A 25,701-nucleotide genomic window follows, 5' to 3' on the forward strand; every position below is an offset into this window, starting at 1 on the left:
ACCAATAGCATCAATATAAAGAAATAGAATTATAGATACGTATTCATCATTGATAAAATAAATCGAATAATAAATATGTAAATATATTCTTAAGTGCTGTGGGGCAGGGAGAGGAGTAGAGCAGAAGGAGGGAGTTGGGGCAAAGGGGAGGGGAGGATGAGCAGGGGAGGGGGCTCAGTCTGGGAAGGCTTTCTGGAAGAGGTGAGTTCTCAGGAGGGCTTTGAAGGGGGGAAGAGAGTTCGTTTGGCGGCTGTGAGGAGGGAGGGCGTTCCAGGACAGCGGTAGGATTTGGGCCAGGGGTTGATGGCGGGAAAGACGAGGTGAAGCCCCAGTGAGGAGGTGAGCGGCGTCCAAGGAGCAGAGTGTGCGGGCTGGGCTGGAGGAGGAGAGAAGGGAGGTGAGGTAGCAGGGGGCCGGGGGACGGATGGCTTTGAAGCCAAGAGCGAGGAGTTCAAAATCAACACAAGGAAATGTTTCTTCACCCAGGAGGCAGGGACTAAGTGGCATTCATTCCCACAGGAAGTTTCTGGGCTTCAAGTATCAACAACTTCCCAAAGGGGGTAAATAAATTTGTGAAGGAGATGTCCATCATTCAATCAATCGTATTGATCATTGATTCATCTGTATTTACTGAGGGCTTATTTCTTTCAAAGCACTGAACTAAGTGCTTGAGAAAGTAAAATACCATGATAAACAGACATATTCCCTGCCCACGTCGAGAGCTATGTGCAGAGCATTGTACTAAGCACTTGGGAGAGTACAATACAACAGAATTAGCAGACACATTCCCATTATTATTATCATGTATTTATTAAGGCCTTCATTTGTACTAAGCAATAGTATTTATTAGGCACTTACTATGTGCAGAGCATTCTGCTTAGTACTTGGAAAGAATATACAGATGGGAATTAACATGGTCCTCGTCCCTCTAAGGGCTCACTGAGCACAGCAATAGAGACAAAATTCTTTTTTTATTTCCCTTTCAATTCTATTTGCTAAGTGCTTACTGTGTGCTAGGCACTGACCTAAGTGCTATGGTTGATACAAGCAAAGTTATGCAATTAGATTCGGTCCTTGTCCCACGTGAGACGCACAGTCCATCTTTCCCCATTTTACAGATGAGGAAAGTGAGACTCAGAGAGGTTAAATGACAGGCTCAAAAATAAGCGAGTGGCCTAGCCAGGATTTGAACCCAGCTCTCCTGACTCCCAGGCCTGTGCTCTTTCCATCAGGAAGCAGCATGGCGTCATGGCTAGAGCACGGGCCTGGGAGTCGGAAGGTCACGGGTTCTAATCCCGGCTCTGCAGCTTGTCTGCTGTGCCACCTTGAGCAAGTCACTTAATTTCTCAGTTCCCTCAGTGCTCTGCACATAGTAAGCGCTCAGTAAAGACGAATGAATGAATAAAATGGGCACCGAGACCGTGAGCCCCGCGTGTGACAGGAACTGCGTTCGACTCGATTTGCTCGGCTCCGCCCTAGCACGTACAAGGTGCCTGGCTCATAGTAAGTGCTTAGCAAATATCGTTATTATTATGACTATTATTAGGCCACACTGGCTGTTGGGCGGTGCAGCTCCAAAACATCATAAGGGAGGGCCACCCACCACACAGCTCTTCCACGTAACATGTCGCAACTGCAGAATTCAGAGCACCGCTCCGGGCTACCCGAGAGACGTTTTACTTTGTGATGGGTACGATCATTTGCGTGAGATTATCGGGGCTCTTCCTCGGTTGGTCCGGGAAGATCAGACAATAAGGCTCTTGTCTAGGGGCCTCTTTCGAGCCGTTCGCTCTCAAAAAGAACATGAATTCTCCGCCAGGACGGTGCGGGAGACTTTCAGGCGGGTTGTGGAAACATTCTGTCCCGCTTTAAGGGGAGGCGGTGAACACAGAGAGAATCCACAAAGCCAAAGGCAAAAGAGATTGAGTCTGGATAGAAACTGCGGAATACCACGGTGGGAATCTGGTGACCTTTTTCACCTTTCCCATCGTTGGTTGGTCTGCCTGGGGCAAACTTTACCTCTGATAGAGAAGGAGCATGGCGTAGTGGCTAGACCATGGGCCTTGGAGTCAGGAGGTCATGGGTTCTAATTCTGACTCTGTCACTTGACTGCTGTGTGACCTTGGGCAAGTCGCTTTACTTCTCTGGACCTCAATTACCTTATCTGTAAAATGGGGATTGAGACCATAAACCCCATGAGGGACAGGGATTGTGTCCAACCCGGTTTGCTTGTATCCGCCCCAGCGCTTAGTACAGTGTCTGGCACCTAGTAAGCGCTTAACAAATACCATAAAGTGTCCCAGAATTCCCCTGCATCCACACACTACCAGCATCTTGACTCCTCTGCCAGTGAATGTAAGTCAGGTTGACTACTGATTCACTTTGAGGCAATTAATTAATTCATTCAATGATATTTGTTAAGCTCTTACTGTGCACAGAGCACTGTACTGAGCATTTGGCAAGTACAATTCAGCACAAATAGAGACAATCCCTACCCATGACGGGCTCCCAGTCTAGAAGGGGGGAGGTGGACGCATAGTTTGTGGTCATGGACAAAATTTTTTTCTGGCAACCCAATTCCTTCTTCACGCGTGCTTTCTGGTGGCTCAGGAGTCTGCGGGATTGACATCTGCTCTGAGGTGTCAGTAGGAGGAAAGGCAGGGGGGTGGCCTGATAGAGTCCAGGAAACAAATCACTTAATGAGAAGCGGTGGGTCTAATGGGTAGAGTTGGGCCTGGGAGTCAGAAGGACCTGTGTTCTAATCTCCCGGCCCTGCCGCTCGTCTGCCGTGTGACCTTAGGCAAGCCGTTTAACTTGTCTGTGCAGGGCTATGTCCAATCTGATCGACTGCATCTACCTCAGCTCTTAGTACAGTGCCTGGCACATAGTAAAGGCTTGACAGGTACCCTGAAAAAAATGAATCAGTGGCATTTTTTGAGCAGTTCCTGTAGGCAGAGGACTGTACTCGTCTTTGCCTTTGAGGTGCTTACAACCTAGCAGGGGAGACAGATGTTAAAATCAATTACAGGTAGGGTAAGGTCATGGACAAAAGTGCTGAGGAGGTTGGGGTGGAGTGAGTAACCAAAAGTGGTTAGGGTGCACAGACTCAAGTAATTAGGGGACACAGAAGGAGTGGCGTACAATATAAAAATAATAATAACAGTAATAAAAATTATGGCATTTGTTAAACACTTACTATATGCCAAGAACTGTTCTAAGCACTGGGGTAGATATGCTGTAATCTGGTTTTCCTACGTGGGGCTCACAGTCTTCATCCCCATTTTACAGATGAGGTCACTGAGGCCCAGAGAAGTGACTTGCCCAAAGTCACACAGCAGACAAGCGGCGAAGCCGGGATTAGAACCCACGTCCTCCGACTCCCAAGTCCGGGCTCTTTCCACTAAGCTACGCCACTTCTCGTGAAATGAATGAAGTCTCAGGTCCACTGGGGTTCGTCATGGGCAGGTAATGTGTCTACCGACTCCGCTGCATTGTACTCTCCCGAGCACTTAGTCCAGTGCTCTGCACACAGTAAGTGCTCAATAAATACCACTGATCGATTGACTGGGGCCGGGGATAGACACAGATGGTCTAGCCTGCATTTAGAGGAGCCTGCCCTCTCAAAGTCTGCTTGAGACAGTGAGTCGTATTTATTGAGTGAAGTGGCTAGAATCCGGGCCTGGGAGTCAGAATGTAATGGGTTCTAATCCCGGCTCCTCCACTTGTCTGCTGTGTGACCTTGGGCAAGTCATTTCACTTCTCTATGCCTCAGTGACCTCATCTGCAAAATGGGGATTGAGAACGAGCCCCACATGGGGCAGAGACTGTATCCAACCCAATTTGCTTGTCTCCACCCTGGTGCTTAGTACAGTGTCTAGCACTTAGACACGCTTAACAAATACCACAATTATTATTATTACATTGTACTCTCCCAAGCGCTGAATAGAGGGCTTTGCACACAGTAAGCACTCAATAAATACGACTGAATGAATGACTCACCTATAATCGCCACAGCCTCTGCTATGCTATGACCTCCACGGGTATTCCAGCCCTTTCGGAATCTCCCCAGACATTTTGTCCGGGGATGGAGTTTCTGGAGCTGTCAGCAAGTCAACGGATTGCTCTCCGGTAGGCAGGATGCAAACTTGCGCTTTCACAACTCTTGGACAAAGAAAGAAATCCGATGAGAGAGGAGGTTCCCTTCCTATCTTAACCCAGAATCCAGGGATGGATCTACAGACTGCTGCGGGCAGGAAATGTGTCTGCTTATTGTTGTTAATAATAATAATAATAATAATGATGATGATGGTATTTGTTATGTGCTTACTATGCGCCAAGCACTGTTGTAAGTGCTGGGGTTGATACATGGTAATCAGGTTGTCCCACGGGGGGCTCACAGTCTAAACCCCCATTTTCCAGATGAGGTCACTGAGGCACAGAGAAGTTAAGTGACTTGCCCAAAGTCACAAAGCTGATGAGTGGTGGAGCCGGGATTAGCCCCGTGACCTCTGACTCCCAAGCCCAGGCTCGCTGTTTGATCTAGTGGCTGCCCATCCACCTCCACATCAAACAGAAACTCCTCACCATTGGCTTTAAAGGCCTCAATCTCCTCGCCCCCTCCTACCTCACCTCCCTTCTCTCTCTCTACCGCCCATCCCGTAAACTCCGCTCCTCTGCCGCTCACCTCCTCACCGTCCCCCGTTCACACCTATCCCACCTCTGCCCCACGTCCTACCGCTGGCCTGGAACGCCTTCCCTCCTCACCTCCGCCAAACTAACTCTCTTTCCCTCTTAAGAGCCCTGCTGAGAGCTCACCATTTATGTATAGATCCATAATTTATTCATTTATATCAATATTAATGTCTGTCTGCCCCTCTTGATATAAGCTCCTTGTGGCCAGGGGACATGTCTACCCACTCTGTTCTATTGTCCTCTCCCAAGTGCTTAGTACAGTGCTCTGCACACAATAAGTGCTCAATACATATCATTAATTGACTGATGGACTGATGGAAAGTTGGAGTCCCCAGTCAAGCCCAAATACCCACCTTAGTGAACGAGAAAGGATCATTTTCCCTCCTTCCCTGTCTGTAGCTAATTGTGAAGAGAGGATATATTTGAACGTGATAAATACCTTACGAATGTTTGCCGTTTTCTTTGAACTCCTGGGTCAAGATCTGGGGTTTAAACCACTTATTTAGACCCTTGTAATTTCCTGCAAAAGAGAAGGCGAAGCCATCATCAGAGAATCATAATTTAAGACATCAAAGCAATGAAGGCTACCGGATATTCCCCACCCCCCATGAATCCCAGCCACGATTTGCATGTTTTGCATACATTTGCATACCAAATTCATAAGCTCCAGACTTCCACGACGTAAGATGAAATAAAATGAATTCATTCAGGCAGTGTACTTCACTTGTAGTAAAATCTATCTCCAGGGCTTGGTATAGTAATAATAATAATAATGATATTGGTATTTGTTTAGCGCTTACTATGCACAGACTACTGTTCAGAGTAGCCTGCCCACTGTAGACAAAAAATATTGATTGATTGAAATTCAGAAATCTCCCCTGCAGGGCAGGTGAAAGATTGGATTGTAAACTCTGGACCGGAAGTTTGGTGTGGGCAAGGAACGTGACTACTGACTCTGTTAGATTGGACTCTCCCAAGCCCTTAGTACAGTGTTCTGCACACCGTAAGCGATCAATAAATACTGCTGATTGATTGGAAACCTCAGGAACCAGGGAGGTAGAGGGGCTGAAGTGAGATTTCAAATTCCTCTCCCTCATTCATTCATTCAGTCGTATTTATTGAGCGCTTACTGTGTGTGGAGCACTGTACCGAGCACTTGGAAAGTATAACTCAGCAACAAAGAGAGACAATCCCTACCAACAATGGGTTCACAGTCTAGAAGGGGGAGACAGACAGCAAAACAAGTAAACAGGCATCAGAAGAGGCAATATAAATAAATAGAATTATAAATATATGCACATCAAAACAATTAAACAGGCATTAGCAGAAATAAATAGAATTAAAGGTATGTACATATATACGCAAGGGCTGTGGGGCGGGGATCATCGGGGGTAGAGCAAGAGGGAGGGAGTCGGTGCCATGGGGAGGGGAGGGCGAGCTGAGGAAAAGGGGGGCTCAGTCTGGGAAAGCTTCTTGGAGGAGGTGAGCTCTCAATAGGACTTTGAAGGGGGAAGTGTGATTGTTCTATGTGCTTGCTTTATTGTACTCTCCCAAGTGCTTAGTACAGTGCTCCTCACACAGTAAGCACTCCATAAATGGGATTGATTGCCTCCTTCTGCAGAATAAGTTGAGGAATGTCTGCTTGACTCCATCGTTTTATTATCATTACCTAGTGTCACAAGGAACCAGCTAGAAGAAAGAGGAGTGCACAAGATCACTGTCTGAAAATCATGAATCATGGAGCCAGATTTTGAAGACACTTCGAGCCAATGAAATTGCCACCTGCCTAGCTCATCGTTCCTGTCATTCATTCGCTCGGATTTACTGAGCACTTACCGTGTGCAGAGCACTGTACTGAGCGCTTGGGAGAGTACAGCACAACAATAAGCAGACACATTCCCTGTTCACGCCGAGCTGGCGATCTACGGTCCTGTCCTTGGCTGGGAGTCCGCTGATGTCACAGAGTGGATTCCGCCACTGGAGGACCCCTCTCCAAAACCGACTAGAAAATTTGTGTGAAAGTTTGAGATTTTTTTTTTTTTTTATCAGCTGGAACTGGTTTCCTGTGTTTCCTGTCTCAGGCAGAATCATTCATGTACAACATGTGCTTAAAGACTCGGGCCCCTCCGGGGACATTCCGCCCTTTTGTTTTTAGATTCTTCACTAATAATGAACCCAAACTGCAGGAAGGTTGTAGACAAGCCAGATGAGGTAATAAGGGTCCCACAGACCGCTACATCTCCGGGAGTTTCTATGAAGTTGTTATGCGACAAAACTCCGGAATTCAGCATATCTCCAACGGGACAAGGACCTGTTAGGTGGATTTTAATCCAAACAGGAAATGGGGTGGCTCACTGGCTAGAGCCCAGGCCTGGGAACCTGATGACCTGGATTCTAATTCCGCTTCTGCCATCTGTCTGCTGTGTGACCTTGGGCAAGTCACTTTGTCTCTCCGGGCTGTGCTTCCTTCATCTGTAAAATGAGGATTAAGATTGCGAGCCCCATGTGAAGCAGGGACGGCATCCAACCCAATTACCTTGTACAGTTCTTGGCACTTAGTAAGCGCTTTAGAAATACCACAGTCATTTTAATGATTATCAGTCCCCTCCCTCAACTAGTCTCAGTCACCTCCTGGGACCCTTGACTAGCTCAGAATCAATCGAGAATCAATCTGTGTACAGAGCACCGTACTGAGCGCCTGGGAGAGGACAACAGAACAGAGTTGGGAAAAAAAAGATGGCATATGTTAAGCACCTACTCTGTGCCAGACACTGTTCAAAGTGCTGGAGTAGATACAAGCTATTGAGGTAGGACATAGTCCCTGTCCCTCATGCGGCTCTCAGTCTTAATCCCCCTTTGACGGATGCAGTCACTGAGGCTCAGAGAGGTGAAATGACTTGCCTAAGGTCACTCAGCAGACAAGTGGGGGAGCTGGCATTAGAACCCAGGGTGATGAAGCTGCAGGACATAGTGGATAGAGCACGAGCCTGGGAGTCAGAAGGTCTTGGGTTCTAATCCCGACTCTGCCACTTGTCTGCTGGGTGACTTTGGGCAAGTCACTTCACTTCTCTGTGCCTCAGTTGTAAAGTGGGATTTTGAGACTGTGAGCCCCCACGTGGGACAGGAACTGTGTCCAACCTGATTACCTTGTAACCACCGCAGCGCTTAGTACAGTGCCTGGCACATAGTAAGTGCTTAGCAAATACCAGAATTATTATTATCTTCTAGACTGTGAGCCCTTTGTTGGGTAGGGATTGCCTCTATCTGTTGGCAAATTGTACTTTCTAAGTGCTTAATACAGTGCTCTGCACACAGTAAGCGCTCAATAAATACGAATGAGTGAGTAATGAACCCAGGCCCTTCTGACTCCCAAGGCCGGGCTCCAACCACTAGGCCTTCCTGCTTCCCTAGATACGTTCCCTGACCACAAGGAGCTTCCATTTTAGACTGTAAGCCCGTCAATGGGCAGGGACTGTATCTGTTGCCGATTTGTACATTCCAAGGGTTTAGTACAGTGCTCTGCACATAGTCAGTGCTCAATAAATACTATTGAATGAATGAATGAATTTTAGAAGGGGGCGTTTTCAACACCCCTCTTTCCCCTGAAGCCCCGGAGGCCCCATCCCTAGACTTTCTCCTCAACCATCCATGCTGGCCGACCGAGGTTCCGCTCACTCTCCCCAATCCAGCAAGGGTATGGCACCGGCCTAAGAGTCAGAAGGTCACGGGTTCTAAACCCGGATCTGCCACTCGTCTGCTGCGTGGCCTTGGGCCAGTCACTCAACTTCTCCGTGGCTCCATTTACCTCATCTGTAAAATGGGGATTAAGAGCCCCAGGTGGGACGGGGACTGTGTCTAACCCGATTTGTTTACATCCACCCCAGTGCTCAATATAGTGCTTGGCACAAAGTAAGCACTTAACAAATACCACAATTATTATTATTACTGTGTGCAGAACACTCACTGTGGGCGGGGAACGTATCTGTTTATTGTTCTCTTGTACTCTCCCAAGTGCATAGTTCAGTGCTCTGCACATAATATGCGCTCAATAAATACCGTTAAATGAATGAATGAATACTAAGTGCTTGGTAAAGGATAATAGAACCGAGTTGGTAGACAAGCTTCCCTGCCCGCAAGGAGCTTACAGTCTATAGGGGGAGAAAGGCAATAAAAACAAATTATGATTATGTCCATAAATCAGACCCTTTCCCTTCCTCCACCATCACCCCCTCCTCATCCCTCAACCCTCCTCCTGGAATCCAACGCCCCGCCCTCCCCGACCCTGGAATATCCTCAAGGGAGCTTTATTTCAGAGATAGAATTACAGCTCACAGGACCCGTTTGGGAATATGCCTGGGTTGGGTTTTTTTTCCTGTTTTTTCTCTTTAGGCGGTGGTGGGGGTGCTTTTCACCACATTCTTTTCGACCTTATCCTCGTCCTTTCTTCTTTTCCTCCTTTAGGAAATGTCTCGGATTCTCTCGGTGGCATGTCATGGTTAAATTGCTCACAGCTGATTAAATAAGCCAGGTCTCCCTAAGAACACAGGAACTGGGGAAGGCAGAGAAAACTGGGGAAGGCAGAGAAAACCAGAGAAATGCGCACTGACCTGCTTAGCCCTGTCTGACCTCGCCGCTCTTTGGCCTGACCTTGCCTGAACACCCTCTCTGTCTCCAAGGACAGTTTAATAGAATCCACCGGGGGATGGGGGTGGGGAGGGGAGAGTCTGGATTGGGAAGAGCTGGGGGAAGGGGAGAAAGGGAGAGAGCGGGGGAGGAAAAGAAGGTGGAGAATGGAGGGGGAAGTTGAAGAAGGGAAGAGGAGGAGGAAGAGGAGAAGAAGGTGGAGAGAGAAGAGGAGGAGGAAGAGCAGGAGGAGGATGAAGCAGCACGATCTAATGATAATAATAATAATTGTGGTATTTCAATTCCATCATATTTACTAAGCGCTTACTGTGTGCAGAGAACTGTCCTGAGTGCTTGAGAAAGGACAATACCACACACAGTAAGCGCTCAATAAATACGGTTGAACAATACAACAATAAAGAGTGACACTCCCTGCCCACAACGACCTCACAGTCTGGGGGGCAGGGAGGGGGGGAGACAGACATTAATACAAATAAATTAAGCACCTATGTTGTACTAAGCACTGGGGTACATACAAGCTAATCAGGTTGGACACAGTCCCTGTCCCACACGGGATCACAGCCTAAGTAGAGGGAGAACAGCCAGACGATTGTATTTATTGAGTGCTTACTGTGTGCAGGGTACTCTACTAAGCACTTGGGAGAGTATAGGAGAACAATATAATAGACACCTTCCCTGTCCACAATGAGCTTACGGTCTAGAGGGTGGTAAGAGCACCGGTCGGGGAGTCAGAGGACCTGGGTTCTAATCCCAACTCTGCCAATGACTTGCTGCGTGATCTTGTGCAAGTCTTTTAACTTCTCTGTGCCTCAGTCTCCTCAGCTGTAAAATGGAGACTCAATACCTGTTCTCCCTCCTACTTAGACTTTGAGTCCCATATGGGACAGGGGCTGCATTCAGCCTGATTCTCTTGAATCTACCCCAGTGCTCAGAAGAGTACTTGACACATAGTAAGCACCTACCATAATGATAATAATGATGATTATGGTAGTAATAATCGTGACATTTGTTAAGTGCTTACTACGTTCCAGACACTGTACTAAGCCCTGGGGTAGATAAAAGCTAATCAAGTTGGACACAGTTCCCAACTCACATGGGGCTCACAGTCTTAATCTCCATTTTAGAAATGAGGGAACTGAGGCCCAGAGAAGTGAAGTGACTTGCCCAAGATCATCCAGCAGATGAACTGCAGAGTCAGGACTAGAACTCAGGTCCTTTTGACTCCCTGGCCCGGGCTCTATCCACTAGGCTACCTGATGATAATGACCCTTAGCAACTGATTTCAGGACAGCACTTCCAAGTGTTTTAATAATAATAATAATGATGATGCTGGTATTTGTTAAGCGCTTACTATGTGCTGAGCACTGTTCTAAGCACTGGGATAGATACATGGTAATCAGGTTGTCCCTCATGAGGCTTACCGTCTTACTCCCCTTTTTACAGATGGGGTAACTGAGGCACAGAGAAGTTAAGCGGCTTGCCCAAGGTCACACAATAGGCAAGTGGCAGAGCTGGGATTAGAACTCACGACCTCTGATTCCCAAGCCTGTGCTCTATCCACTGAACCATGCTGCTTCTCGGGAAACGTAGCGAGAACGTTCCCTTTTGTCTCTGTATCCCCGTCTGTAGGGCCCAGCTCATTCTCTGCATTCCTTGCTTCTGGGGATGTGTGTGTGTGTGAATTGACTGTCATTTATTAATGATGTGTTTATATCTATGATTCTATTTATCTCGATGGTACTGATGCCTGACTACTTGTTTTGTTGTCTGTCTCCCCCTTTTAGACTGTGAGCCCGCTGTTGGGCAGGGATTATCTCTGTCTGTTGCCGAATTGTACATTCCAAGCGTTTATACAGTGTTCTGCACACAGTAAGCGCTCAATAAATGCCACTGAATGAATGAATTGAATGAATGTGTGCGTGTTTGTGTGTGTGTAGAATGGGGGGTTACTGGGGTTCTCCTTCCCCACATTACCTAGTAAAGAGCAGAGAGAGCAGAACAGCCACTGAGCTTTAATACTTTCCACCCTCTGAACAACCCCATTCCTCCCTAACTTCAGTCAGTCGTATTTATTAAGCGCTCATTATGTGCAGAGCACTGGGTCAAGGGTTTGGGAAAGTACAGTATAATCGATAAATGAATCAAAGGTGTTTATTGAGCATTGACTGTGTGCAGAGCACTGTTCAAAGCACTTGCAAAAGTACAATCAATCGACGGTATTTATTGAGAGCTCAGTGTGTGCAGAACACTGTGCCAAGTACTTGGGAAAGTAAAATACAATCAATTAATCAATCGGTGGTAATCACTGTGGGCTTACTGTGTGCAGAATCCTGCACCAAGCAGTTGGGAAAGTATAACACAGTCAATCAATTAAATGGTATTTATTGAGTAGTTTGTGTCGAACAATATACCGAGCACTTGAGAAAGTACAGTACAGCCAGTTAATCGATCTAGGGTATTTATTGAGCACTTACTGTGTGCAGAGCACTGTGCCAAGCCCTTGGGAAAGTACGATGCGATCAAACTAGCAATTCAGCGTATTTATTGAGGGCTTTCTGTGTGCAAGAACACTGTACTAAGCCCTTGGAGAGTACAATATAACAGAGTTAGTGGATACATTCCCTGTCCACAAGAAGCTTACGGTCTAGAGGGGAAGACAGAGATTAAAATAAATCAGTGATATGGACATAAGGGCCGCGAGGCCGAAGATGGGTAAATAAAGCGAGCAAATCCAAGCGCCGGGACAATGCAGAAGGGAGAGGGAGGAAGTAGGGGAGCCGAAGGGTTAGTCTGGGAAGGCCTCTCGGAGGAGATGTGTTTTTATGAGGGTTTTAAAGGTGGGGAGAATGGTGGACTGTCAGATATGAAGCGGGAGGGAGTTCCAGCCTCAAGGGAGGCCATGGACAAGGGGTTGGCGTTGAGATAGTTGGAGGGCAGCTAGATGAAATCGAGGAAGAGTGAGTAAGTTGGCATTAGAGGGGTGAAGTTTTTGGGTTGGGTTGGAGTAGATCAGCAAAGTAGAGAAGCAGCGTGGCTCAGTGGAAAGAGCCCGGGCTTGGGAGTCAGAGGTCATGGGTTCGAATCCCGGCTCTGCCACTTGTCAGCTGTGTGACTGTGGGCGAGTCACTTCACTTCTCTGTGCCTCAGTGACCTCATCTGTCAAATGGGGCTGAAGACTGTGAGCCTCACATGGGACAACCTGATTACCTTGTATCTACCCCAGTGCTTAGAACAGTGCTCTGCACATAGTAAGTGCTTAACAAATACCAACATTATTATTAAGGTAAGAGGGAGAGAGCTGATTGAGTGCCTTAAAGCAGATGGTAAGAAGCTTCTCTCTGATGCCGAGGTAGATGGGCAACCACTGGAGGCTTCTAAGGAGTGAGGAGCTGTGGACTGAACTTTTTTTTTTGGAAAAATGACCCGGGCAGCAGCGTGAAGTATGGCCTGGAGTGGGGAGAGGTAGGAGGCCGGGAGGTCAGTGAGGAGGCTGATACGGTCATGCAGATGGAGTAGGAGGAGTGATTGGATGAGCATAGGAGCAGTTCGGATGGAAAGGAAAGGGAGGATTTTGTCAATGTCGTGAAGGCTGAACTGACAGGATTTGGTGACAGATTGAATACGTGGGTTGAATGAGAGAGATGAATCAGGGATAACGGTGAGGTTCATTCATTCCTTCATTCAACTGAATTTATTGAACTCTTACTGCGTGCAGAGCCCTGTACTCAGTGCTTGGGAAAGTACAATACAATAACAAACCGTGAACTTCTCTGCCCACGACAAGCTTACAGTCTAGTAACAATAATAATAATGATGTCGGTATCTGTTAAGCACTTACTACGTGCCAAGCACTATTCTAAGCCCTGGGGTAGATACAAGGTAATCAGGTTGCACTAAGTGGAGCTCACAGTCCTCATCCCCATTTTACAGAGAAGGTCACTGAGGCACCGAGAAGTGAAATGACTTGCCCAACGTCATGCAGCAGACAAGTGGCAGAGCCGGGATTAGAACCCACAGCTTCCCATGTGGACCCACCACCGGAGAGGGAGACATAAATACAAATAAAGAAAATGACAGATAACGGATATAAGTGACGTGGGGCTGGGAAGGGGAGCGAGTCAGGGTGATGCAGAAGGGAGTGGGAGATGAGGAAAAGCGGGGCTTAGTCTGGAAAGGCCTCTCGGAGGAGATGGGCCTTCAGTAAGGCTTTGAAGGGGGGAGAGTATTCACCCCTCTCTCAGCCCCACAGCACAGGTGTACATTTCCGTAATTTATTTCTTTATATTCATTCATTCAGTTGTATTTATTGAGCACTTACTGTGTGGTGAGCACCGATCTAAGCGCTTGGGAGAGTACAGCAGAAAATTAAACAGAAAAATTCCCCTCCCACATCGAGCTTATGGTCTATTACTGTCTCCCACTCTAGACTGCAAGCTCTTTGTGGGCAGGGAACGTGTCTACCAACTGGATATATTGTTAAATTGTAATAATAATAATAATAATGGTGGTATTTGTTAAGCGGTTACTATGTGCAAAGCACTGTTCTAAGCACTGGGGGCTACAAGGTGATCAGGTTGTCCCATGTGGGGCTCACAGTTTTAATCCCCATTTTACAGAGGAGGTACCTGAGGCACAGAGAAGTTAAGTCACTTGCCCAAAGTCACACAGCTGGCAAGCGGCGGAGCCGGGATTGGAACCCATGACCTCTGACTCCCAAGCCCGAGCTGTTTCTCTGAGCCACGCTGCTTCTCTGTACTCCCCCAAGCGCTTAGTACAGTGCTCTGCACAGAGTAAGTGCTCAAAGACTGTGAGCTCTTTGCGAGCAAGGAATGTGCCTGTTGTTGTACTGTATTTTCCCAAGCGCTTTGTCCAGTGCTTTGCACAAAGTAAGTGTTCAATAAATACGAATGAATGAATGAATGTGATTGGCTGACTAGCTTGTACCTACCCCATCGCTTAGTACAGTGCCTGGCCCTGTAAGTAATTAACAAATACCATTTTAAAAATTCAAAAACCAAAGATTCAGGTTTTGGGAGTCAGACATCGTGGGTTCTAATCCCGGCTCCGCCACTTGTCCGTTGTGTGACTTTGGGCAAGTCACTTCACTTCTCTGTGCCCCAGTTACCTCATCTGTAAAATGGGGATGAAACCTGTGAGGCTCATGTAGGACAACCTGATCACCTTGTATCCCCCCAGGGCTTAGAACAGTGCTTTGCACATAGTAAGAGCTTAACAAATACCACCATTATCATTATTAACAGTAGTAGTAAGTGCTTAACAAATGCCACAGGTATTATTATTATTAAATACAGCAATTATTATTAGCCCCAGGGGCCCCAAACCCGTGTCTTTGCATTCCAGAATTGCAGATGTTTTCACCAACTGCCTTATCATGGGCTGAAACGAACCGAATATTAACCGAGGAACTGCAGAGAGTACACGGAAGGACGCCCCAAAAAACGATAAAGATCGAACAAAGAGAGACAAAGACCCGCTGTAGCAATAAACAAACGTGTCATTTTTACTGTCACCCGCCTGCCAAGTTCTGAATCATTCATTGATAGGCCTGGCTCATTGTAATAATACAGTAATGCAGAGGTTGTTGCTTTCTGGCATCATTAGGAGTGAGTTTCAGAACATCTTTTCAGGTGAGGACGATGGGCAGAAGGAGAAGGCGCCAGGCAGTAAATGTAAGTTGATTTATGAGTTTCAGGTTGTGGTCGTTCTGCACTTCCTTTGGGGTGCACATTTCCGAAGTGCGGTGGTTAGCTTGTGCAAGTCTCATCGTTTCTCTGGATATCTGTCCAGATTACTCTTCTCTCTTCCTGAAGCAGTACTTAAAAAACAAAAAATCTCTAACGGTTAACCGCTCTATATTTAGCCTCCTATGAAAGTCTCGACCGTTGAAGCCGCTCCGACGCTTCGAAAAAAATTTGGTTATAAATGCCTAAAAGTTAGGGTTGAAATAAATATATGTATTTTCTCTCAATATGTAGAAAGAGATAATATTTCATATATATATATGTGTGTGTGAGTGTGGATATATATATATTTGTGTGTAAGTAGATATATTATTTCAACCCAAACTGTTAGACATTTATATATAATTATATATATATATATATATATATATATAAATATAAAGAGTGATAGAGAGATAGATTATAGATGTCTCCTTCCATAAGTAGACATAGATGGGGAAATATGTTTATAGTAAGTAGATGCCTGTTGCCTATACATATATATGTATATTCTCTCTATGTATATAGAGAATACATATATTCTTTCAACCCTAACTCTTAGGCATTTATATATATGGGGAGAGAGATTATAGATCTCTACCTATGTATTTAGACATAGATGGGGATATAATAATAATAATAATAATAATGATGGCATTTGTTAGGTGCTTACTATGTGCCAAGCACTGCTCTAAGTGCTGGGGGGATACAAGGTGTTCAGGTTGTCCCACATGGGGCTCACAGTCTTCATCCCCATTTTACAGATGAGGAAACTGAGGTGCAGAGAAGTGAAGTGACTTGCCCAAATTCACACAGCTGACAAGTGGAGGAGCCGGGATTAGAACCCATGACCTTTAACTCCCAAGCCCGGGCTCTTTCCACTGAGCCACGCTGCTTCTCTTATGTGTACAGTAAGTAAATGCATGTTGCCTGTACATGTATATGTATATAATACATATTATTTATTATGTTTATATATCGTATTATTTATTGTATACATTATTTCAACCCTAACATATATAAATCTCTGAGAAGCACCATGGGGTAGTGGATAGAACATGGGCCTGGAGTCAGAAGGTCATGAGCTCTAAACCCGGCTCCATCACTTGTCTGCTGTGTGACCCTGGGCAATCACTCTACGTCTCTGTGCCTCAGTGACCTCATCTGTAAAATGGGAATTGAGACTGTGAGCCCCATATGGGACAGAGACTGCTTCCAACCTGATTTCCTTTTATCCACCCCAGCGCTTACTACAGTGCCGGTCACACAGTAAGAGCTTAACAAATACCAAAATTTATACCATAACATATGGTACCATACCAAATTCTTTCTCTCTGTCTCCTGTCTGTCTCTCTTTCGCTCCCCCTGTATATTTTTAGAGATTAGAGAGTTTAGGTGTTTGTATGGATGAGGAGAGGTAGATGGGGCTCTGGTCATTTCATTCAATCGTATTTATTGAGCGTTTACTAGGTGCAGAGCACTGTACTTAGTGCTTGGAATGTACAATTCAGGAACAGAGAGAGACAATCCCTGCCCAACACCGGGCTCACAGTCTAACTGGGGGAGACAGACAACAAAACAGAACTGAACAAAACAAGTGCAGACTAAGTAGTGGCCTGTTGGCCGGTGGCTGTCCCTGTTGGGGGGTGTGTGTGTGTGTTTGTGTGTGCACGTGTCTAGAACTGGCGGGAGCCCCCAGCTTTCTGACTGTCCACGGGAATCCAGAGAGAAGCCGGAGTCGGCGTCCACCGGTGTCCTGTCCGTCCCCCGTCCCCTTCTCCCGCCGCCGGGCACAGGCCGGACCCAACCCTGCTCTGCCCCAGGTTGGGTTTACGGGGGCCTTCGCTCCCCCTAACAACTGGATCCCGGAATGCACCTAAAGACACCACCCTGTGAAAAGCCCTCGGAACGAGGGAATGCGCCACCGCACACATACACAGACACAGATCTACACAAACACACAGAGTTACACACACTGACATTCCCAGATGACAGACAGGTTGGGGGGCTCCCAGCCCCCTCCCCCTTGTTCCCCCCGTAGGGTGCAGGGAGGGCCGTCAGCAAGAGGGGAAGAGGGTACATCCATCCCCGGGCCTGAGGCCCTGAACTGATAGGCCTCAGGGAGAGACACAGACAAGCAGGGACAGAGTAAGAGAGACAGAGACAGAGGCAGAGAGACAGAAAGACAGAGACTGAGAGAAAGGAGGCGAAGAGACGGGAAGAGAGACAGAAAGAGTGAGAAAGAGAGACAGAGACAGAAGGAGGAGACAGAGGCAGAGAAACAGAAAAACACAGAGAAAAAGAGACTGAGAGGAGACAGAGGCAGAGAAATAGAAAGAGTGACAGAGAGAGACAGATAGAGGAGAGAGAGGCAGAGATTGAGAGAGAGACAGAGACTGAGAGAGAGGAGACAGAGACAGAGGCGGGGAGACAAAGAGAGAGACGGAGACTGAGAAAGAGGAGACAGAGGCAGAGACTGAGAGAGACAGAGACTGAGGGAGGGGAGAGAGACAGAAAGAGTGACAGACAGAGAGGGGAGACAGAGGCAGAGACTGAGAGAGACAGAGACAGAGGAGGGGAGTCAGAAAGAGAGAGACAGGGACTGAGAGGAGACAGAGAGGAGACAGAGGCAGAGAGACAGAAGAGAGAGACAGAGACTGAGAGGAGACAGAGAGAAACAGAAAGGAGACAAAGAGAGACACAGAGAGGAGAGAGAGAGAGAGAGAGAGAGAGAGAGAGAGGAGAGCAGCCAGGGCTGCTCAGGAGATCAAAGAGGACTTTGATCCTGCCAAGTGCCTTTTGTCTCTGCATTTATCAGCTCCACCCTAAGTGGAAGCCCTGCCTGGTCACCCCTAAAGCGTCCAACCAACTCCCTCCACCCCAATCCCTCCCCTAAGAGGCCCCCTGGCCTGCCTGCACACACACACTCACACAAACACACATATTCTTAGAGAAAGGCCTCCATTTCTGGGTCTCAGTTGCCTGTCCTTCCCTGCCGTGCACCCCCTGAGAGAGGAGGGGGCTTCAGCCAAAGCTTACGGGAGAAGGAAACCCCCTGAAGGGCCAGGCCGGGGAGGCAGAGGCATTTCCAGAGCCGCCGAAGGACGGGTGAGGCAAAGCCAGCCAGGGAGAAAAATCCAGGGCAGTGCTACCCTCCTCCCCCGCCAACATCCCTCACATACCCCATCCCTCTCCCCAAGATCCCCTCCCGGGAGCCGGGTTGACCCTTGGAGGTGGCGGGGAGAGTTGCTCCTACTTGGGCTTGTGATGGGCCTTTCTCCCAGCACGGCTTAGTGGCAATAATAGTAATAATGTTGATATTTGTTGAGCGCTTACTATGTGCAAAGCACTGTTCTAAGCACTGGGTAGATACAAGGTAATTAAGTTGTCCCTCGTGGGGCTCCCAGTCTTCATCCCTATTTTCCAGTTGAGGTCACTGAGGCACAGAGAAGTGAAGTGACTTGCCCAAAGTCACACAGCTGAAAAGCGGCGGAGCCGGGATTAGAACCGACAATCTCTGACTCCCAAGCCCAGGCTCTTTCCACTGAGCCACTCTGCTTTTCAAGGGCCCGGGCAAGAGCCCGGGCTTAGGAGTCAGAGGTCGTGAGTTCTAATTCCGGCTCCTCCACTTATCAGCTGGGTGACTTTGGGCAAGTCACTTAAATTCTCTGTGCCTCAGTGACCTCATCTGTAAAATAGGGATGAAGACTGTGAGCCTCACGTGGGACAACCTGATTACCCTGTATCTCCCCCAGTCCTTAGAACAGTGCTTGGCACATAGCACTTTAGATATACCATCATTATTATTATTTACCCATTTATTGTGTCTGCCTTATGGGACCTTTATCAATCAGTCAATCAATCAGTGACATTTTTTGAGCACTTATTCTACACAGAGCACTGTACTAAGCACTAAAACCAAGTTAGTAGATGAGATCCCTGCCCTTAAGATGCTTTATTTCATTGTTTCATTGGGAGCCAGGCTGGGGCTGCGATAATAATTGTGCCATTTGTTAAGCACTTCCTAGGTGCTAAGCACTGTACTAAATGCTGGAGTCGATTCAAGATAATCGAGTCAAATACAAGATAATCCCAGTCTAAGGAGTAATGGGCATTTCATCCCCATTATACACGTGAGGAAACTGAAACCTGGAGAAGCAAAGTGACTTGCCCCAGGTCACACAGCAAGCAATAGAGAAGCAGCATGGTGCAGTGGAAAAAGCCCGGGCTTGGGAGTCAGAGGTCATGGGTTCTAATCCCAGTGCCACCACTTGTCAACTGTGTGACTTTGGGCAAGTCACAACTTCCCTGGGCCTCAGTTACCTCATCTGTAAAATGAGGATGAAGACTGTGAGCCCCACGTGGGACAACCTGAGCACCCTGTATCTCCCCCAGTGCTTAGAACAGTGCTTGGCACATAGTAAGCGCTTAACAAATACCATCATTAAATTAATTGGCAGAGGTGGGATTAGACCCCACCTCCTCCATCTCCCAGGCCCGTGCTCTTTCCCCTAATAATAATAAGCGTGATATTTGTTAAGCACTGACTGTGCCAGACACTGTACGCAGCGCTGGGGCAGATACAAGCAAATCAGGTTGGACACGGTCCCTGCACCACGTGGGGCTCACAGTCTTCATCCCAGTTTTCCAGATGAGGTCACTGAGGCCCAGAGAAATGAAGCGACTTGCCCAAAGTCACCCAGCAGACGCGTGGTGAAGCTGGGAGAACCCAGATCCTTCTGACTCCCAGGTCCGTGCGCTTTTCCCTAGTCCGCCCTCCCCCTCAGGTGAATGGGTAGAGCCGTCTGTGGTTAACCATTTCCCCAGGATACAACGTGGCGATTCTACCCCAGCTGCCAGCCGCCCGGGGAGGGGCCCAGAGCCAGACGGGCACCCTCCCCACCCAACCCGGGGGGCTGCCGGCCCCTCCGCCTACGAGACAGAAATGGCCTCTTTTCATGGTGACAGCAGATGTGAAAAGATGGGAAGGAGACAATCTTGGGGGGGGGGGGGGCCGAGGCAATAAAGCAGGGTGGCCAAGTGGCTAGAGCCCAGGCCTGGGAGTCAGAAGGACCTGGTTCCTAATCCTCGCTCCGCCACCGCCTTATCACTCTTTCCACACCGAGATTTTGCTCCAAGAAAGCTGCTCCCTTCCTATGAGAAGCAGCGTGGCTCAGTGGAAAAAGCCCAGGCGTGGGAGCCAGAGGTCGTAGGTTCTAATCCCGCCTCCACCACTTGTCAGCTGTGTGACTTTGGGCAAGTCGCTTCACTTCTCTGTGCCTCTGTTACCTCCTCTGGAAAATGGGGATGAAGACTGTGAGCCCCACGTGGGACAACCTGATTACCTTGTATCCCCCCAGCGCTTAGAACAGTGCTTGGCACATAGTGAGCGCTTAACAGATGCCATCGTTATTATAACGGCAGGGCTCCTTGCTGGTCCGTCCCCAGCAACGGTCTTCCAACCGGGGTGCAGCACGGTCGGAGGCCCTGTGTTCCCGTGTCCTTAAAATGCTCCCTCTGCCCCCCGCTGGCTTCCGGTTTCCCGATTTCGGCTCTCCATCTGATAGATGTTTGGGTCTCCTGCCATGGATCCTCCTGTGTCCCTCCCGGCATGGCCGAGTAAGAGGAACAGAGCTTCGACACTGGGAAGACTGATGGCGTTCCACAATTGCTTGGTCTGCGGTTTGGTCTCTTCCGTGGTCTCTTCTTCTGTTTGATACAGGTTTTGGCCTTTCAGGGACGCCGGCCCAACTGCCCGAGCAGAGGAGACGTCCGCAGCAAGTCTGATGCCTAGAGAAGCAGCGAGGCCTAGTGGCTAGAGCCGGGGCCTGGCAGTCAGAAGGACCTGGGTTCTAATCCCAGCTCCGCCACTCATCTGCTGAGTGACCCTGGGAAAGTCCCTTCGTTTCTCTGTTCCTTAGTTCCCTCATCTGCAAAATGGGGATGCAGACCGTGAGCCCCAAGGGGACAGGGACTGTGTCCGACCCGATTAGCTTGGATCTACCCCCCGTTCTTTGAACAGTGCTTGGCACAGAGTAAGCGCTTAACAAATACCACGGGTGATATTATGTGTGGGGTCCAGTGACCGAGCAGGAGGGACAGGTTCCCGGCTGAGGACACGCACAGGTGGGCCTGGACCCCAATACCAGGCTGCCCCCCACATTCTGACCCACCCAAAGAATGCATGCTGGGGTCAATTCATTCATTCAGTCGTATTTGTTGAGCGTTTACTATGTGCAGAGCATTGTACTAAGCGCTTGGGAGAGGACAATACAAGAGAATCAGCGGATCCATGCCCTGCCCAAAGTGAGCTTACGAGTCTAAAGGGGTAGACAGACGATTCTCTCTCACCTCCTTGTCAATGACTGTGTCTGTGGACAGCGGTGCTGCCGAGGTGACAGAATCCTGATGATGACGGCACTCGTTAAGTGTTTACCATGTGTCAAACTATCAATCAATCAATGGTATTTATTGAGCACTTGCTGTGTGCTGAGCACTGTAGTAAGAGCTTGGGAGAATACAGTATAATAGAGTTTAATATCTACAGTATAACAGAGTACGGTATAATAGAGAAGCAGCGTGGCTTAGCGGAAAGAGCCCAGGCTTGGGAGTCAAAGGTCGTGGGTTCTAATCCTGACTCCGACACTTGTCAGCTGTGTGACTTTGGGCAAGACATTTCACTTCTCTGTGCCTCAGTTATCACATCTGAAAAATGGGGTTTTCCATGTGGGAAAACCTGATTACAGCAGCCTATCTACCCCAGTGCTTGGCACATAGTAAGTGCTTAATAAATACCATCATTATTATTATTATGTTTATTATTATTCATTCATTCAATCGTACTTAGGACTGTGAGCCCCACGTGAGACAACCTGATAACCTTGTTTCTATCCTTGTGCTCAGAACAGTGCTTGGCACATAGTAAGGGCTTAACAAATGCTATCATTATTATTCCAGCGCTTTGAACAATGCTTGGCACACAGTAAGCGCTTAACAAATGCCATCATCATTATTTATTGAGCACTTACTGTGTGCCGAGCACTGTACTAAGCGCTTGGAAAGCACAATTCAGCAACAGAGAGAGACAATCCCTGCCCACAATGGGCTCACAGTCTAGAAGGGGTTGGTAGACGTGTTCCCTACCCACAACAAGCTCATGGTCTAGAGGGAGCTTACACTGCTCTAAGCACTGGGGTAGATACAAGGTAATCAGGTCAGGCACAGTCCCTGTCCCCCATGGGGCTCACAGTTTAAGTAGGAGGGGGAAGAGGTATCGAATCACCATTTTAAAGAAGAGGGAAACTGAGGCCCAGAGGAGTAAAGTGACATGCCCAAGGGCATGCAGCAGGCAAGTGGCAGAGTCAGGATTAGAACTCAGGTCCTCTGACTCCCAGGTCCTGAGTCTTTCCAATAGGCCACGCTGTTTTGGAATTTGTATTTGTTGCTGAATTGTACTTTCCAAGTGCTTAGTGCAGTGCTCTGCACACAGCAAGCGCTCAATAAATATGATTGAATGAATGAATGCTTCTCTGTCATACGTTTTAGCTCTAATATGATTTTTTGGCAGTGCATATGACATCCCCTTTTCACAGATAAGGAAACTGAAGCACAGTGAAGTGAGATGACTCACCCAAGGTCACACAGCAGGCAAGTGGTGGAGCCTGGACCAGGAGCCAGTTCCTCAGAGCTTTGGGGGGCCAGGGGAGGATGAAATGAGGCTGGTGTAGATCCAGGAACAATGTGGCTTAGTGGCAAGAGCCCGGGCTTGGGAGTCAGAGGTTATGGGTTCTAATCCCAGCTCCACCACTTAATAATGATGGCATTTGTTAAGTGCTATGTGCAAAGTACTGTTTTAAGCGCTGGGGAGGATACAAGGTGATCAGGTTGTCCCACGTGGGACTCACAGTCTTAATCCCCATTTTCCAGATGAGGTAACCGAGGCCCAGAGAAGTGAAGTGACTTGCCCAAAGTCACACAGCTGACAAGCGGCGGAGGAGGGATAAGAACCCATGACCTCTGACTCCCAAGCCCGGGCTTTTTCCAATGAGCCACGCGGGTGACTCACCCAAGGTCACAAAGCAAAAAAGTGGCAGAGTGGGGATTAGAACCCATGATCTTCTGTCTCTCAGGCTAGTGCTCTATCCACTAGGCCGTGCTTAAACGCTTAATAAAATACGATTGAATGAAAGAATGAAGTTAGAAGGGGCAGGAGGGAGAGGAGAGGAGAACGAAGGGAAGGGTAAGGAAGGGTAGGGAGGAGAGGAAGAAGGGAGAGGACAGAGAGGAAAGTAGGAGGGAGGGAGGAGGAGGAGGAGGAGGAAGAGGACATCAGGCTCAGATATGAAACCTGTCAGGCCCTAGTATATGTGATGTCCATTGTTATTATTATTACTGTGTGCAGAGCACTGTACTAAGCGCTTGGGAAAGGATGATACAAGAATAAACAGTGGTAATGCCTGCCCACATCAAGTTCACAGTCTAGCTCACAATCTATTTATTGGTTTCTAACCCTCCTCCTTCGCTCCTCACTCTTCTTGCCCTCCTCCTTTTCTTCTCCCCCTTTATTCCTTTCACTCCTTCCTCTGCTGCCTCTCCTCCCCTCCTCCCCCTTCTCCTTCCCTCCTCTTCCCCTCTACCCTTCATTCTCCCTCCCTCTCCTGCCCTTGCTCCTCTTCTTCCCTTTCCTTCCCTTTCCCGTCTTCCCCTTACCTTCTCTCACCCCTCCGGGTCAATCCCTGACCTGTACCCCCGATCCCGGCTTCTGCTTGCCCAAGGTAGATGTCTGTGCCAATCCTCGCCTGGGTGACCAGCAAGTAACCCTAGCAGGAGCCGAATCCTAACCAAGACAAAGAAAACCGGCTCTTCAGGAGCGAGAAGAGACTGCAGAAAACTGCATTCATCCAAGAGGGGAGGTTGCTGTCCTCTGGTCTCCCAGGCCAGGAGCACACTTCCCTCACTAATAATAATAATAATAGTAATAATTTGGTACTTGTTAGGAGCTTCAGATGTGCCAAGCACCATTCTAAACATTGGAATTGATACAAGCTAATCAGGTGGGACCCGGTCCCTGTCCCCCATGGGGCTCACAGTCCAAAAAAGAGTAGGATTAATCCTCATTTCACAGGTGAGAAAACTGATTCATTCACTCAGATCTATTTGTTGAGTGCTTACTGTCAGCTCAGTACTGTATTAAACGCCTGGGAGAGTAAGATACAACAATAAACAGACGCATCCCCTGCCCACAACGAGCGTACAGTTAACGAGCCCATGGCATGTGGCAGAGCCTGGATTAGAACCCACGTCCTCTGACTCCCAGGCCTGGGCTCTTGCCAGTGGGACCACACTGCTTCTCCGGATTCCGGCATCAGCCGCTGACCGCACCTCTCGGGAGCGGGAACTTGGTGGGAAACGCTTCCCGCACCGTTCCCAGACTTCCCAAACAGCCGCCTGCTGGAGAAAACATATCCCACCTGGCTTCTCTCTTTCCCTATCTCCCCTCTTCCATCACCGACCCCAGAAACAGCGCTTTGTTGAGGATAATAAAGCCGGTGCTATGGCAACGCTCTGTGATGTCACGAGAGCAAGAGGTCATATATCTGGCCCGGGGAAGAATGGGGGCTAGTCCCAGGCCCCCTCCCAGCAACTCCCTCTTATCCTTATCTAAAATTTATCTATTTTTATTGAATAATGGTATTTATTAAGCACTTACTTTGTGCCAGGCACTGTACTAAGTGAATACGAGAAAATTGGGTCCCACATGGGGCTCACAGTCTTCATCCCCATTTTTCAGATGAGGTCACTGAGGCAGAGAAGTGAAACGACTTGCCCAAGGCCACACGGCAGACAAGTGGCGGAGCCGGAATCAGAACCCATGACCTCCTGACTCACAGGCCTGTGCTCTATCCACTACGCCATGCTGCATTTGTATTAATGCCCATCTCCCCCTCTAGACCGTAAGCTCGTTGAGGGCAGGGAATGTGACTGTTTATTGTTCTATTGCACTCCCCCAAGTGCTTACTTAGTACAGCGCTCTCCACACAGTAAGTGCTCAATATATACAATTGAATGAATGTACCGCGTGGGGGTGGCAGGCTGAGAAAAGGGAGGCTGGCTCCTCTCTCCGTCGTCCCCCGCTTCCTCCCTGAACCGTAAAATAAATAAATAAAGAGGGAAAAGAGCCTCCAAGTGGAAAGATTTGTCCCAGGAATTTCCTGTTGGCCGGGGATGCCAGGAATATTTGGAACAATGCGGGCCCCTCCGGGACCCGCTCCAAGCAAGCTTCCCCAGTTCCCCCCGGGGGTCTCGGTGGAAACCTGGCAGAGTGTGTGTCCAGAGAGTTACTTACTGGGCTCCCCGGAGCCGAGGGCCGGCAGGAAAGATTTCCCTCTCTGACTCTTGCTCATTCATTCATTCATTCAATCATATTTATTAAGCGCTTACTATGGGCAGAGCACTGTACTAAGCACTTGCTCTCCACTCCCTGGTTGCAGCCGTGGCCTTAGAATGGAGGAGACGCTGACCCGAGCGGCAGAGGCTGCAGGGTGAGACGCCACACCTAGGGGCCCCGGACGCCTGGGTTCGTGGGCTGAAGAAGAGTTAGGCAAGTTTGTTCATTCATTCATTC

The 25,701-nt window shown here is 48.3% G+C and overlaps 1 long non-coding RNA gene across 1 annotated transcript; it reads right to left on the bottom strand.

Moving 5' to 3' along the window:
• Window positions 1-14,831: 14,831 nt before the first annotated feature.
• Window positions 14,832-24,620, bottom strand: LOC114809109. Its single transcript, XR_003756864.2, has 3 exons — window positions 24,548-24,620; window positions 23,787-23,913; window positions 14,832-15,172 (listed from the first exon to the last, which is right to left on the bottom strand). It is a non-coding gene; the product is annotated as an uncharacterized LOC114809109 (long non-coding RNA).
• Window positions 24,621-25,701: the final 1,081 nt, after the last annotated feature.

This window comes from Ornithorhynchus anatinus, chromosome 2 (assembly GCF_004115215.2).
Source record: "Ornithorhynchus anatinus isolate Pmale09 chromosome 2, mOrnAna1.pri.v4, whole genome shotgun sequence".
Classification (NCBI taxonomy): Eukaryota; Metazoa; Chordata; class Mammalia; order Monotremata; family Ornithorhynchidae; genus Ornithorhynchus; species Ornithorhynchus anatinus.